General features: G+C 39.9%; 1 protein-coding gene and 1 non-coding gene across 3 annotated transcripts in view; one reads left to right on the forward strand and one right to left on the reverse strand.

Moving 5' to 3' along the window:
• Window positions 1-14,193, reverse strand: part of ESRRG (estrogen related receptor gamma) — a 569,800-nt gene that overhangs the window by 314,848 nt on the left and 240,759 nt on the right. The window lies entirely within an intron of this gene.
• LOC115942148 (U6 spliceosomal RNA) lies at window positions 4,800-4,904 on the forward strand. The gene has a single exon (XR_004076772.1). It is a non-coding gene; the product is annotated as a U6 spliceosomal RNA (small nuclear RNA).

The following is a 14,193-nucleotide window of genomic DNA, read 5'->3' on the forward strand; positions in this document are numbered from 1 at the left end:
AATAAATTGGTGGAAAATTTAGGGAATCGGAATGCAACAGCACGCAAATCATACACTATCAAGTGCTTGATACACATTTAAAATTACTGCCTACTACGGCAAAGCCAAATTCCTAGCAGATTTCTGAAGCACAAAGTCACAATAAGAAGATCAGCAGAACAGACTGAAATAATAGAATATTCATCCCTCTAATCCATATGCAATTCTTTAGGGCTTTTTTTTTTTTTTTTTAACAATGCATATGAGGTCTGACTGTATTCAGGATTTAAATAAGTTGTCTCTCTCCTTCCTGCTCCTCTCTATTTTTATGTAAAAAAAATGTATATACAGTTATCATTTCTGCACTGTTGCACCCACGAAGACAAGGTGAGCACATTCTCTCACACCTCAAATGAAACAAAGGCACTTTTAAACAACAAAAGTGTTAGAAAAAATACCAATCACTCAGCCCACTAAAGCCTCCTGAAACAGCTTTTTGGGAAGAAGGAAAGTTGGTGTCATTCATGGGGGGCACGAAGTGATGCTTTTGTCCTTTAATTACCAATTAATGGATTGATATAATGTTACATTTAAATACCGACAAGAAGTGCTAAGGGCATTTCATCGTTGCTCATTCACCTTCCCTTGCAGAGAGATGAGACTGTCTACTGGGCATTAATAAATATCGTAACAAGGAATAGAAAATCACAGAGGCAGAAGCCTCCATCACCTGGCTTGGCGTGAACATTTCTGGGAGAGCCCCTGGAAGTCTGAGAGAGGGCAGGACACACTGGACATGCGATGTCCGGCACTAAGATCCCCGGGCAGACGCCTCGCAGCCCGTGTTCTAACTGCCCCATGTTCACAGCAGTCATCCTGCGGCAGGAATGGTGTTTTTACAATGACTTTTGTTCGATTTCTTTGTATATTCTGATTTATTTTTCTTTAATGAACACTTACTACCTTATAACAAGGAGGAAAACCAAGAAAAGAGAAACTACTTAAAATGCTACCTATTCCTTAAAGCCTCACACATATCTCCTTCTTTAAGAGGCTTTCTTCCATTCACCCAAAAGAATGGTCCCTCCTTTTTTTTTTCCTAAAGATTTTATTTTCAAGTAATCTCTGCACCCAGCGTGGGGCTCAAACTCACAACCCCACGATCAAAAGTTGCATGCTCAACTGACAGAGCCAGCCAGGCGCCACCCTCCCCCCAGCCCCGTCCCTCCTTTATGCTAATGTTGCTAGCAAATTTCTTATGCCCAAATCATATTCTGCCTTGTGATATGGTCCTTTGCCTTATAAGCATGACTTTTATAAGATTAAGTCCCTTCAGGACAAAGGCTGGGCCTTCTTTTCTATTATTTTCTCTCTTCTAGTACTCATCACAACTCTTACCACCTCGTAGGTATTTAATAATTTGTTGTTGTTGCTGTTGTTGAATTGATTAAAACTAGTTTTATTAAGTGTTTTTATTTCTGTTACACTCACTGTTTTTCAGCTCACTACTCCACTTAGACAATTCTGCCAATTGTAGATGCGCTTAGTTACCATGAATGACATGAAATACAGAGATGTAACACCTTCTAGAAAATCAGTTGGAGGGGGACCTGCATGGCCTACCACTTCAAACACTGACCCGAACAGAAAAGGCGGTGTGCAGCTCTGCAGAAAAATGAAAACATTTACAGGATGTGGAGCAGAGACAAACAATAAAAGGTTAGAAATAAAAGTTCCCATTTTCACCAAACAATAGCAAAATGTATAGGAGATGATGGGGGTATGTGGCAGAGAGAAGAAAAGAGTTCTTCATTCCACCTAGGAGAGAGAAATAGGAGTTTCTTTGGGGGAAGAGATGCAGCTACACCCAAATTTAATAAGTATAAAAGCACAGCCTGGTAAAACTTTAATTGAGAAGAAAAGCCTTAAGGAAATTCTCACAGTCCAGACTACAGCTCTTAAAATCCTTTGCCAACCCCTCTCTGCCATTTGCCTGGTAGTCACACGTCACCATTTCTCTCTAGCTCTCATGATACATTCCAGAGTCAAGATAAGCTGAGAATCCACCCGATTTTAATCCAGTTCCTTCCTGACATTTTATAGCTTATTCTTTCATTCCTCTTGAAAGACATTAAAACATCTTGAGAGGCAAGATATTCAAAAGATGGAGTGATGAATGCAAGAGGAAAAGAGGAGAAAGAACTTGTTAAAGCTGATGTAAACTGCAGAAAAAAAAACAAAGCTAATGTCTTCTTATTCCCTCTCTGTCTTATGTCAGAACGAACTGCCTTCAATTCTAAAGATGATTGAAGACCATCTTTTTTTTTTTTTTTCCCCAGTTCAACTTCCTATTCCAGTAAGCCTTTGGACTCTAGGCAATCATTCAAGAATTCAGGAGCGTTCTCAAGTTCTTGTGTGAACCAAGATGTGTCAGTCTACAGCAGGTGTTTCAGTTGCTCTGAGATTCTCTGCCGAGTACACCCAGCATTTGGCTCAAGCTTCTTCCAGACAATACATGGTTTTGCAATTGGCCACCCAGACTTGTTAGGGTTAATAAATTACCTGATATTTATAACTGGTGACAAGAGGACAAGGTGTCACAGATGAGGGGGCAGAGAAAGTGATAAGATTTTGCTAATTTAAAATTCGATGCCAAGTGCCAGCTCCATTCACGAAAGCTTGTCTTCCTTTTCCCTTAGAAGTATTCCTTTCCTTGTCTACAGGTTCTCTCCTTAGGATTTCATGAACTGTGCTTTCCCTACCTTTGAGGGTGAGGAGGTTAGGAGTTCTAACTGTGTTTGGCACAAACATACCCATCTTTGGAAATTCTGGCATAGTAAGTCACAGGATATCAGACTGGGATCATTTTACTTTCTCTATAAAGATGGAGATGTATTTTTTTAGAGTTGTTTGAGGTTGACATTATTTGATAGTGAATTTCAACCTGTTCCACGTTTCTAAAATGGAATTTCCTTATGAAATAATGATATCTTCTAAAAGTCTAAATGGATGACAAATTATATAAAATAACACTTGGAGGAAACCAATTTTTAACAAACCCAACTAAAATCACCTCAAGTGTAAAAAAAAGATGATGAATAACAACAGAAAATTTATCACTTGAAAACAAAGAATGGTATCAAGGTTGTAACTGTACTTCTTGGCAAAATGCTCACACATTAATAAATTTAAAGAAAGAGAGATTGTGGGACACCTAGGTGGCTCAGTCGGTTAAGCGTCTGCCTTCGGCTCAGGTCATGATCCCAGGGTCCTGGGATTGAGTCCCACATTGGGTTCCCTGCTCAGCGGGGAGTCTGCTTCTCCCTCTCCCTTTGGCCCTCCCTCTGCTCGTGCTCTCTCTCTCTCCTTCTCTCAAGTAAATAAATATCTTAAAAAGAAAGAAAGAAAGAGAGATTGTACTGAAAGTAGTAAATAGTTTTTTCCCAGTCCTTCCCTCTTCAGCCAATCAAACCCACTGGCACACATGTACTTGTTGTTTAACAAAGTGAATTACACAGGTGTGTGGAAGGCTTATCTTTAAGTCATCAAGGATTTATGCTACTCCTTAGGCTTGGGCTGCTTCCGGGTATCATGGATTATCACTGTGTTCCTTCATTTGTTTATATAAATGGGCCAATGGCTGTTGAAACACTTCAGAGCACTTAACTAAAGCAAACAAAGCTCTTGAACTTTAAATATCCAACAAGAGGAGCTATTGACAAGTAAGACTACTTAGCAAATCTCAGTATCATTTGGAACCTTAATACAATCTTCCAGATCTACAAAGAAGGCACACAACCCAGACATTTATCTTAACTTAGGCTCCACGTAGAAGACACTATCCTGATTTGAGACCAGTTTTAAAATATAATGCTGCCATCTAGTAGTTTTGCTTGCTTTCTTTAATTGTTGCTGAGACTGAAGATGAGTCTACCCACATAGAAAAGGGAAAGAGAGTGTTGGCTCCTATCTTAGCCTTCTAGCTTTTTGATTCCCTCTCACTCTTCACTCCTTAAACTCAAAGGGAAATCTTGTGATGGGAAACTTAGATTAACATCACAGTGCCTGGATCTCTGTCCCAGCACTCTCATTATCTGAAAGACTGTGCATAACTCACCATCCTTCCCTGAGAACAATGTCTCTGATCTGTAAAAGGTGGGAACAGGATTGAATGCAAAGGTCCCTTTCAATTCTACTAGCCAATTATTCTACTATTTAATGTATTTACAATAATGAAATCAATTATTTGATTTATATTGGTAGCTAGAGAAAGAAGGCTACAGTACTGTTGCATATAAAGTTATATAAACTATTCCCAAACAGTAGCAATGGTTTCTTTGTGTTGTTTCTTTTATGTTTAGAAAGAAACTAATCGTATGTCTCTCTGGCGATTTTTGGAGATGTTAATATCATGATTGCATCGGGGATGTTGGAGAATCATTCTTGTATCTCCCTCTGGAATTCCGTATCTTACTATAGTTACTTGAATATGGCTTTGCTCTAGTGCCAGGAGGAAAAACACAAAAGAAAACACATTCTTTTTAAGAAATTTGAATCACTTCATCTCATTTCCATTTTCCTTTCCAGGCTGACAAATATGTTGAATTTCAGTTCTTCCCAAACTTTCAGGTTTTCTCATTCAACCGACTGTCTTATCTTCTCACCTGGAGTGTTAGAGCGACCAGGTTTCTCGTGGGAATGCAAGCTTTCTTTACAGGGTTCAAGGCATTAGCCTGCAAGAGATTTCTCAGGAAAATGCAAAACTTCTGGCTAGTGGACTGTGATTTCATCACCTATTGTTCAAAAAGCATTGCAGTTGTGATTGCTTCGGCAGCCCATATACTAAAATTGGAATGATACAGAGAAGATTAGCATGGGGCCTGCACAAGGATGATGCACAGATTTGTGACACATTCCAGATCTTTCTCTATGGCCACACCACCCTGAACATGCCGGGTCTTGTCTGATCTGGGAAGCTAAGCAAGGGGGAAAGACTGCTTAGTTATACCCAGGTGCTGTAGGCTTCACACACACACAAAAAAAGTACAAAGCATTAAAGTAATATTCCCAACTTTTGCTACTTATCCACTGCCCTCCATTACAATGACCACGTTCATTTTGTTTACACCCTTTACAGGCTCCCAGCTGCAAGACATTCCTCTTCTTTATCCTTTTCCTGATAGAACCACATGCACACCTAACTGTGGAGCAAAGTCCAAACCAGCTGGGAAACGAGATTCCTTGCCCCACATTCCTCAAGAACTGCCATTTTAGGGAGCAATGGCAAGGTCTTGTCACGTGCTTCTCTGTGTTTTAAGCTTCTTTTTCTTCTTCTTCTTCTTCTTTTTTTTTATGGTAAAAGCCTGTATTAGAGAGAGTTTGAACCACTGAATGATAAAATGTAGTCTTAGGCACAGATGCTGCAGGGAATAGCTTTTGAAATTCTCCAACATACTAAGTTATAATTGGGTTTTAATGCATTAAATGGCTGAGTAATTTAAATGTTAGGAAAAGAAAACAGTCTTTCCTAGAGTTTATGAAGTGGGAAGCCTATTTCTTATAATGATTAACTGTGAGTCATCATTTCAAACACAAGCATCCGTTCGCGTATGCTCCAGATAAGGCGTGCTGAACACACACAACAATTTACCAAACTAGTGTCTTATGCTGATGGCTGCTGCACATTTTATCTGTGAAATGAAGATGGGAAGTAACAAACCAAGCACCATGTTGAATTTGCTGTCTACCTGCCCCACCCTACTCAAAGAAGAATACTGTTTTAAAAGCATATATTCAATGTCTGCTTGCATCCGGTCCTGCTTGAAGAGAGAGACTGTACTAGGATTAGGAGGTCAACAGCCTAGAGAATTTGTCACGGTGGCCTGGAGGCCTAGTCTTGATAACTTGATCCATCTGGCTGCTTCTTACAGAAGCCTCTCTTTAACGTCAGGTTTGGGCCCCACACCACGAAAATCATGAGAGTCATGGTGGGCCCTCTTCCACACTTCATGACCAGGTATGCAGAAAATGTGGGCAAAGTTACCCCTACAGATCAGTTCTGAAAGCTCTGGGCCAAGAGACAAGTCCTTCTTGTACATTCTTCTGCCCTTTAAGGCAAGGTTTGAACAGAGAAATCCTTGCCCTGAGCCTCAGAAGAACAGTATGTGGGAATGAGCTGTTTACCACTCAAAACCACTACTGTTTACATATGTGAATAGTGTTTAGATGTTCTCCTGGTAAAAAGAACACAGAAAAACGTGGGTAATAATACCCACACTGAGTTGCTGTAAGTGTCCAATAGGATAATGCAAGCAAAGATAGTGTAAGGAGCTTTGCAAATGCAATGTTATCATAAGGGAAACGAGGCCTCTGAATTTGTTAGCAATGCTTCACAGACTGAAAGAAGGAAAAGACAGCCTGAAAATGTGAGATGGTGGATTCCAAGTTATACTGAATGTAACACAAAGAAGCTAATAAAGAATGAGACAAGTCAGTTTGGTTCATATTGATGCTGGAAGGATGGACAGTCTGCAGAACTTAGCAGCTCTGGGTTCAATCCAGTCTCTGCCCCCAAATAGCTGTGTGATCTCAGTGAGGTTGCATATACTCTAGAAAGACTTTTAGATAGAGGAAGACTTAAAGTAATATATCTCCTTGGCATCAGCATCCTAACAAGGACCCTCTGGAAACATAATGGTACAGTGTCCTCAGACTAGTACTGAAAGGTACATAGTCTTAGGCAGATGAGTCTCTCACTACCAACTGAGTCCCAGATTCTAACAGAACCCATTAGCTCTTCTGTGGCAAGTCCTTCCCAACCAAGGGAGCCAACCTATTGTCTCAGTTGAGGGGTCAATCAATGTCAATTCTGTAGCATATAGCCGGGAGCATAAATTCCCACTCGAGTTTCTTATATTTCCCTTGCTAACAAAACTAGAGAACAGCAATATTAACCTAAATATTCTCATATGTTGCGATGTAAAGGGAGAGCAGATAGAGTTACTTTGAATTTAAGCTGAGTGTTAATGATAAAGTGTTCAAGTCACCATGATCTAAGCAAATGTTGAAGGAAAAAACACACACATGCACAGAGACACACAGACGGTGTGCAATCAGTAAGTCAACGCACATTGGCTAAAGTACAACCTAGTACAACACATTTATCTGGATTTGTAAACAAATAATACAGTGAACTGTAGTATCAGAATCAAATGCGTGGTGCGGAATAACGCATGCTGGCGAACCTACTGACCTTGAGTGGGAAGTCCCCGCTGTGTGACCTGAGCTTGCCAGTTCTATCGAGCGCCACTTACCACTTGGCTCAGGAGTCACGACAGGTGATAAGCAGAGGTTAGTGATAATACTGCTATTACATTATTCGAATATTATTGGCTATCATGTGAAAATTGCTTTAGAAGCATTTCTCGATTTAATTTCATCCTTATACTATTAAGCTTTTAGGGTGAATATTATTGATCCCATTTAACAGATGAGGAAACTGAGAGTTTAAGGGACCTCATGTTTCTGAATCCAAAGGTCTCACTCTTAATTTTAGGCCATACTACATAAATTCCAATCTCAGGTTGGATTCCAGAGTCTTTTTTTTTTTTTTTAATTTTTTTAAATTTCTAATTTTTATTTTTTTAATCTTTTTTAAAGATTTTATTTATTTGAGAGAGAGCAAGTGAGGATGAGCAGGGGGAAGGGCAGAGGGAGAGGGAGAAGCAGGCTCCCTGCTGAGGACCCTGAGATCATGACCAGAGCCAAAGGCAGATGCTTAACAGACTGAGCCACCCAGGTGGCTCTGGACCCCAGAGTCCTCAGTAAAATGATCCTAGATTATGTCTGGTCCTTAATTCAGAAAGGAACTTGAAATTATTCCTTTGTACGTTTCCATAGTTTCATTCTAGAAGGGCTTGGAAAGCTCTGCAATGATCAACTGACCAAGTGGCCGTTGGTTAGTAACCTTCAGTACCTACAACTGGGGCAGAATTTTCATAAGAGCGCTTTAAGTTCTTCTCTCATTCCCAGCTATATCAGAAGGAGACTGACCCTCACCGCCTGTCACAGACTTTGACACTGAAGTATTGATTGCTTCAAAACTGCAAGAAAAATACAGCTCAGATTTACAGGTTATGATCATAAAGAAACCTTGGAAGAATTATTTATACTAAATGATAATAGTGTAAAATTCTGCGGATAAAGGAATTACGGTGATGTTCATTTTCTTCTTTAGGTTGGTCTGTATTCTTAAAATATTTTACAGTAGATATGCATTATCTTGTTACTGGAAAAGTTATGTTAAAAATAACACGGTCATATACTGGTCTGATGATTTTATTTAAAAATAAGTCTCTAAAATGTTCTCTCTTATTGTAACAAGACACACCTTATTCTGTGCTGGTTTTTTAAACTTATTAAAATGTGATCTGTAGTTACATCATATTTATTTTGATTTCTATCATCTGACAATAACTGTGGGGAATGCTATGATAAAATCCGAGCTCTGTCCCTCACTAACTGCAAGACTTAGAGTAATTTAACCTCCCCATGAATAATAATACAATTTCCTTGCAGTGAGGTGAAGTTTCTTAAAATTCTCTATCCCTCCATAGTTTTTCTTCCCTCTTGTTTAATATAGAACTTATTTCATATAAGCCATTTGACACTTAGCCTTCCTTAAATTGACTTTTTGCGTGTTACTCTGTTTCACCAACTGGTCAAATGAATAGAAGGGTACACAGCTCTGTCTGTAGTGTCAGGTTGAATGTATGGAGAATGTGAAAAGTAAATGAGACTTGGTCGCTCACAATCAAGTAGGGCCTAATAGATTCATATAAATAACCATAAATACAAGTTAAATGCTAAAGGAAATTGGGGAAAGGGAAGGTTAATTCCAAATAGAACTGGAAGCCACAAAGACTTCATATATAGCATAGCATTGAAGAAGGGCCCTGAAAGAGGGACAGTGTTTCACAGGCTGAAAAATGGGGGCATGATCAAGAAAAAGTATGAACGTTTGCATCCTCTAGCTCTTAGTATTGTGCTTACACAAATCATCTTCCACTGTTTCATTGCTCATTATTCTGCTTAAACCTTTAGTCTTTGTTGGTTGAAATTAACAATGATGGAACATCTCTCATGTCCAAGAAAGAACCAGATTTTGAATTTGGGAGCTTTTTCCCAGAGGGAGGAGAGTTTGGCCAGAGCCTGGGACCTTTATAGCCCTCTTAGCTATGCAGGAAACAGATTCTTATGATACATGAAAAGCCAAATTTTTATCCATATTCTGCAAAGGATAGAAGGCAATTTGTTTTTGTTTGGTTGATGTGAGCTTAAAACTCTGAAAATACCTTAACGTAAGGATGTTTTTACCTGCTTTCTGTTTGGTTGGTTGGGTTTTTCTGCAAAGTGCCTCCTTCCCCAAAGAAAGGTATGCAGCGGCAAATGGAGGCCACGTTACTTAACCTATGTTTTCATTTTTTTAAAGACTTTATTTGTTTGAGAGAGAAAGAGAGAGAGAGTGAGCAGGGGGAGGAGCAGAGAGAGAAGCAGACTCCCTGCTGAGCAGGGAGCCAGACATGGGGCTGGATCCCAAGACCCCAGGATCATGACCTGAGCAGAAGGCAGATGCCCAACCATCTGAGCCACCCAGGTGCCTCATCTAACCTATATTTTCACATCTGCCAGGTGGGGATGCTTATAGTACCTACATCAGAGTATTACTATTCAAAGTATTTAGCAACAGTAGAAGCTTAACAAATGTTTAAGACAAAGGAATGCATGTGCCTTCTCAATAAAATAATCTATTCTTGGGGGTGGAGGAGGCACAACAAGCTCTTTTTTTTTTTTTAAAAGATTTTATTTATTCATTTGAGACACAGAGATACAGAGAGAAAGCATGAGCAGGGAGAGAGGCAGAGGGAGAGGTAGAAGCAGGCTCCTCGCTAAGCCAGGAGCCCAATGTGGGGCCCGATCCCAGGACTCTGGGATCATGACCTGAGCCGAAGGTAGATGCTTAACCATCTGAGCCACCCAGGCGCCCCAACCAGCTCTTTTCTTTAACATTTTAGAGACCTCTTGTTGTCTCTATATGTATTGGCATTTGTATTCTCTACAAGTAGAAAAACCTAGGCACAGTGCATTAACCCCCAAATGAAAAACTGGCCATAAGGAAGTTATTTTACATCTTTTTAATGTCTAATTAACAGGTGAAATCAAAGGCTGTATTTCAGTGACCAGTAACTTCGCTACTGCATTTTCAGTGATGCTGGAATCGGTATGTAAAGAATGCTGTTCTCTCTCCAGTGGTACACCATTTATCCTTACTCTTTTATTAACCCATCGTCTTACTCTACATTGTTTTTATAACAGCTGATTGTGGTACGCAGCTTAGTGAACATTTGTCAACTCCCTGGTATCCCATGGTTAGGGATATAAATGCAGCATTAAGGATCATCCTATTTAATACGGAATATGCACACAGCAAAGGGGCTCAAGACCTTGTTAAAGAGAGGAAAAACAATGGGAAATAGGTATATGCCTAAATGACACTTAACAGAAGATGAAGCTGTCTCAATAAATATGAATCCCATTGATAGAATGACCACGGTTTCATTGTCTAATCAACAGCCCGTTTGATATTAACCTGTGAAATGTACCCTTTCACTAACACTATAACCATTACTTAAAGAACACCAGAGTTCCTGCCACACTGGAGCATATACATATGCATATGCAAGGAGAAATATGCATAAACAAGAAGAAATCTCCAAGGATAGGAGTGATTGGGCTGGTTGTGTTCAACCAGCTGGCTGCTGGATGATGTTCATCATCATCATCATCATCCTCGTCACGGTCACCATCATAAGAGGGCCGTTCACTGAGCACTAACCGAACACTGTGCTAAATTCTTTGAGAAATGTTTTCACTTAATTCCCTACAACTACGCTATTCCCATTTTATTGATGAGGAAAATGAGGCAGAACAAGGTTAAGCGGCATGTTTAAGCTCATGGCTAATAAGTGAGGAAGTCACAATTTGAACACAGACCTGCCTCACTCCAAAAAACCTCACTGTTAACCACCCTACTTCACCGTCTTCTCACCTTTTAGAGGATTTACGGGACTAAGCAGTAACTAAAATAGCAGCAAACTCAGTAATACAAAAACTGTGGTCTCACTAAAGGCCTGCAAAAAGGCCATGTTTTGAAATGAAAGCATCAATGCGCCGACAGAAAACACACACACATCTACTCGGGAATTTTATTAGCATTTTCTTCCCTGCTGAAACTTTTAATGCGGCTCAACAATGTATTCATTGCAAGGTGCCATTAGGGCTGGGCTCACTTCAAGTGTTACCAATTCATGAGCACATTAATAACATAGTTAATATGAAGTGTTTAGAGCCTCCACATCAGTGACAAATACGACTCAGCCAAATTTCCTGACCACTGAGGCCACGGAGGAACAATTTGGTAGATTTCATCAACAGTTCTAATTATGTTCCTGTCAAGTCGAGAACGAAGTAATCCATAACTGGGGGGTGCTGGAAGACAGTGGCACAGAAGAGTAATTTATGCCCCAGACACAGGGTCCTTTTTGTAGTTAGTGTGCACAACGCTAGACTAACAAGTGGGTTCAAAAAGGAATGTATTAGGGAAAACACAGCCCTCTCTGTTGGAGAGGCTTGTCAGGTGTAAGCTTATGAGGAGTTATGAGGTAATGACTTCCAGAAGTCTTGTTTATACAAGCATCTGGAGTTCAGGGCTCTCGGCAGTGTCAGAACTGCGGGTTGTAAGATGTAGGATATCGGCTCCAAGCGTCTCTCAGACTTTTTTTTTTTTTTCAACTGTTCCATTTGAGCCACGTCTCCAGAGAGGATTTGTGGGCAGACTTTTAAGTGTGACAGGAGGGATGCTGAATGGAGTGAGCCAATGAGGAGTCAACTTAGGGAATAGATTTTTTAAAAATAACAGTTCAATCCTCAGATAGCATTATCATCAGAGATACAAGGATATTGTTAGAAGGGGGAGAAAAGGACCCTTTTATGAAGCTATAAATAATGTGCTAATGGAATGTGCAAAGGAATTGTTGGGAACAGTAAACTGAAATGTCACAATACCCCTGCATGCTCCCACCCCCACAACTGAACTATGGGACAGACAATTAGAAAAGAGTGGGGCCGGCGGGGAGGGCGTCATGCAGTTTGGAGTGATTTTCCACTGCCGTCTATATTGGGATGCAGCTCCTGTTCTCTCCAACAGGGTAATTTTATACATGGCATTCTTATTAAATATTTCAAAGGGAGGAGGGGAAGGAGGAGGAAGAGGTATGTGTCTGCTGCCTTTTTTCTCTTTTTTTAAGAGTTAAGGCTGGTAACTAGCAGCTGCTTGGTTATTATTACCGATCAGTTGTTAATTAAAATAAAATGAAGCTTTTTAAACTTCAACACCGTATTGCAAATTATGCAAAAGACACAACTAATTGCATTATTAGCAAAAATTACATTTAAAAATAGCTCCACACAAAGAACTAAAATTATCTAATCTAAACTTGCTTTTACCAAATGAAGCCTGAGGAGACAGAGCTCTGGGGAAAACAAGGGTTTTTCTGTCTCTCATTCAAGAGAGAGACAGAGAGACAGAGACAAAGAGAGAATAAATCCTTAAACTTTATTACTAAATATTAATAGAAATAACAAATACATTTGAAATTACCTAAGATAAACTTTTAGATAATGATGTTAGGTCATTCTCACCCAACACAACAGGATATTCATTTGGACATAGTTAATTCTTAATCATCTACAAATAATTTTCCAGGCAATGGGCTGAAGGAGACCAGGACTCATTATTATTAATAAGGCCTTCTTAGGTCTTTAAATGTAAGGGTTGGTCAGAGATGGGGTAGAAATAAGCCCCCAAATGCTAAGAAAGATATTTGTCATTTGTCATTTGCTGGCCACTTACGTGGCATGCATATATATGTATAAATATACACACACAAACATATATATATATATATTTTTTTTTTTAAGCTAGAAGACTATTATCCATTGTTCCTTTTCCCAAGTTGCTTTTTTCACCTGGGTGGATAGCTGGGAGCTGCCAGTGTCTGCAAATGAATTTTCATGTTTTATTTTGCTACACAGAGACTCCAAGGTGCCCACAGGTCCCTTTGGGCTCACTCACGCCTTATAACTGGCAATACACTAATGCAAAAGTAGAGGGTGCACTTGTCTCTGCAAGCAAGCACTACAAAATGGCTCAGTTGATATCATTTTGCATTTAGTATTTTTTGGATTAAATATTTTTCCTATCCACGCCCGTCCCATGTTTAAAGCCACCACCATCTCTTAGGAGCGGCATTTACTTTGGCAAAAGCAAAACACTATATGGATGAAAGGACAAGTATGATATGCATTTTGGGGAATTCCTTCTTGCTTAACATGGACGGAAGCTCCCAAGCTGAATGGAAAGTTCCTTTTAACTATGAGTTTTGGCCAGGTTACCCCTGTAGGTGGAGAATACAAGCATTATTCTCCTAAATCACGAGAGAGAAAGAAGTTACTTATGGAAATGTCATCCCACTTCAGGATCATACATATAACCCTTTCAGTAAACAGTCAGGGCCTGGGAAGCATCTTATATCTAACAACTCTGGGAATAAAAGCAGCAAGCTACTTTGGTAGAAGGATCATATTCGCTAATGAGTAAACTGGGTAATCTGACAGCAAGCCCCAAGGCCCAGAGTCTGGCGGAAGACAAGCCTATCTCATTTTATTCTTTTTTTTTTTTTTTAAGATTTTATTTATTTGAGAGAAAGAGAGTAAGACAGCACAAGCAGGGGGAGCGGCAGGCAGAGGGAGAAGCAGGTGCCCCACTGAGCAAGGAGCTGAATGCAGGGTTCAAACCCAGGACCCTGGGATCATGACCTGAGCTCAAGGCAGACGCTTAACCGACTGAGCCACAGGTGTCCCCATTATCTCCTTTTTTAAAAGTCGTCCACCATCAGCTTCACTTTTTAATTTGATTTCATTTTTCTCTTACAGGTTGTCCACTGCGATTTAGGGGAGTAAGAGAACAACTGAATAGAACAACTGAACAACTGAAAGGCAACGACTGCACTAAACTCACATTACGATAGGCATCCTGCGTTCACAATTCTTTACCACTTTGCTCTGAAGCTCCAGAGGCTGATCAGCCCGATGCTC

This window comes from Leptonychotes weddellii, chromosome 6, assembly GCF_054177405.1.
Source record: "Leptonychotes weddellii isolate Sample4059 chromosome 6, ASM5417740v2, whole genome shotgun sequence".
In the NCBI taxonomy this organism is placed as follows: Eukaryota; Metazoa; Chordata; class Mammalia; order Carnivora; family Phocidae; genus Leptonychotes; species Leptonychotes weddellii.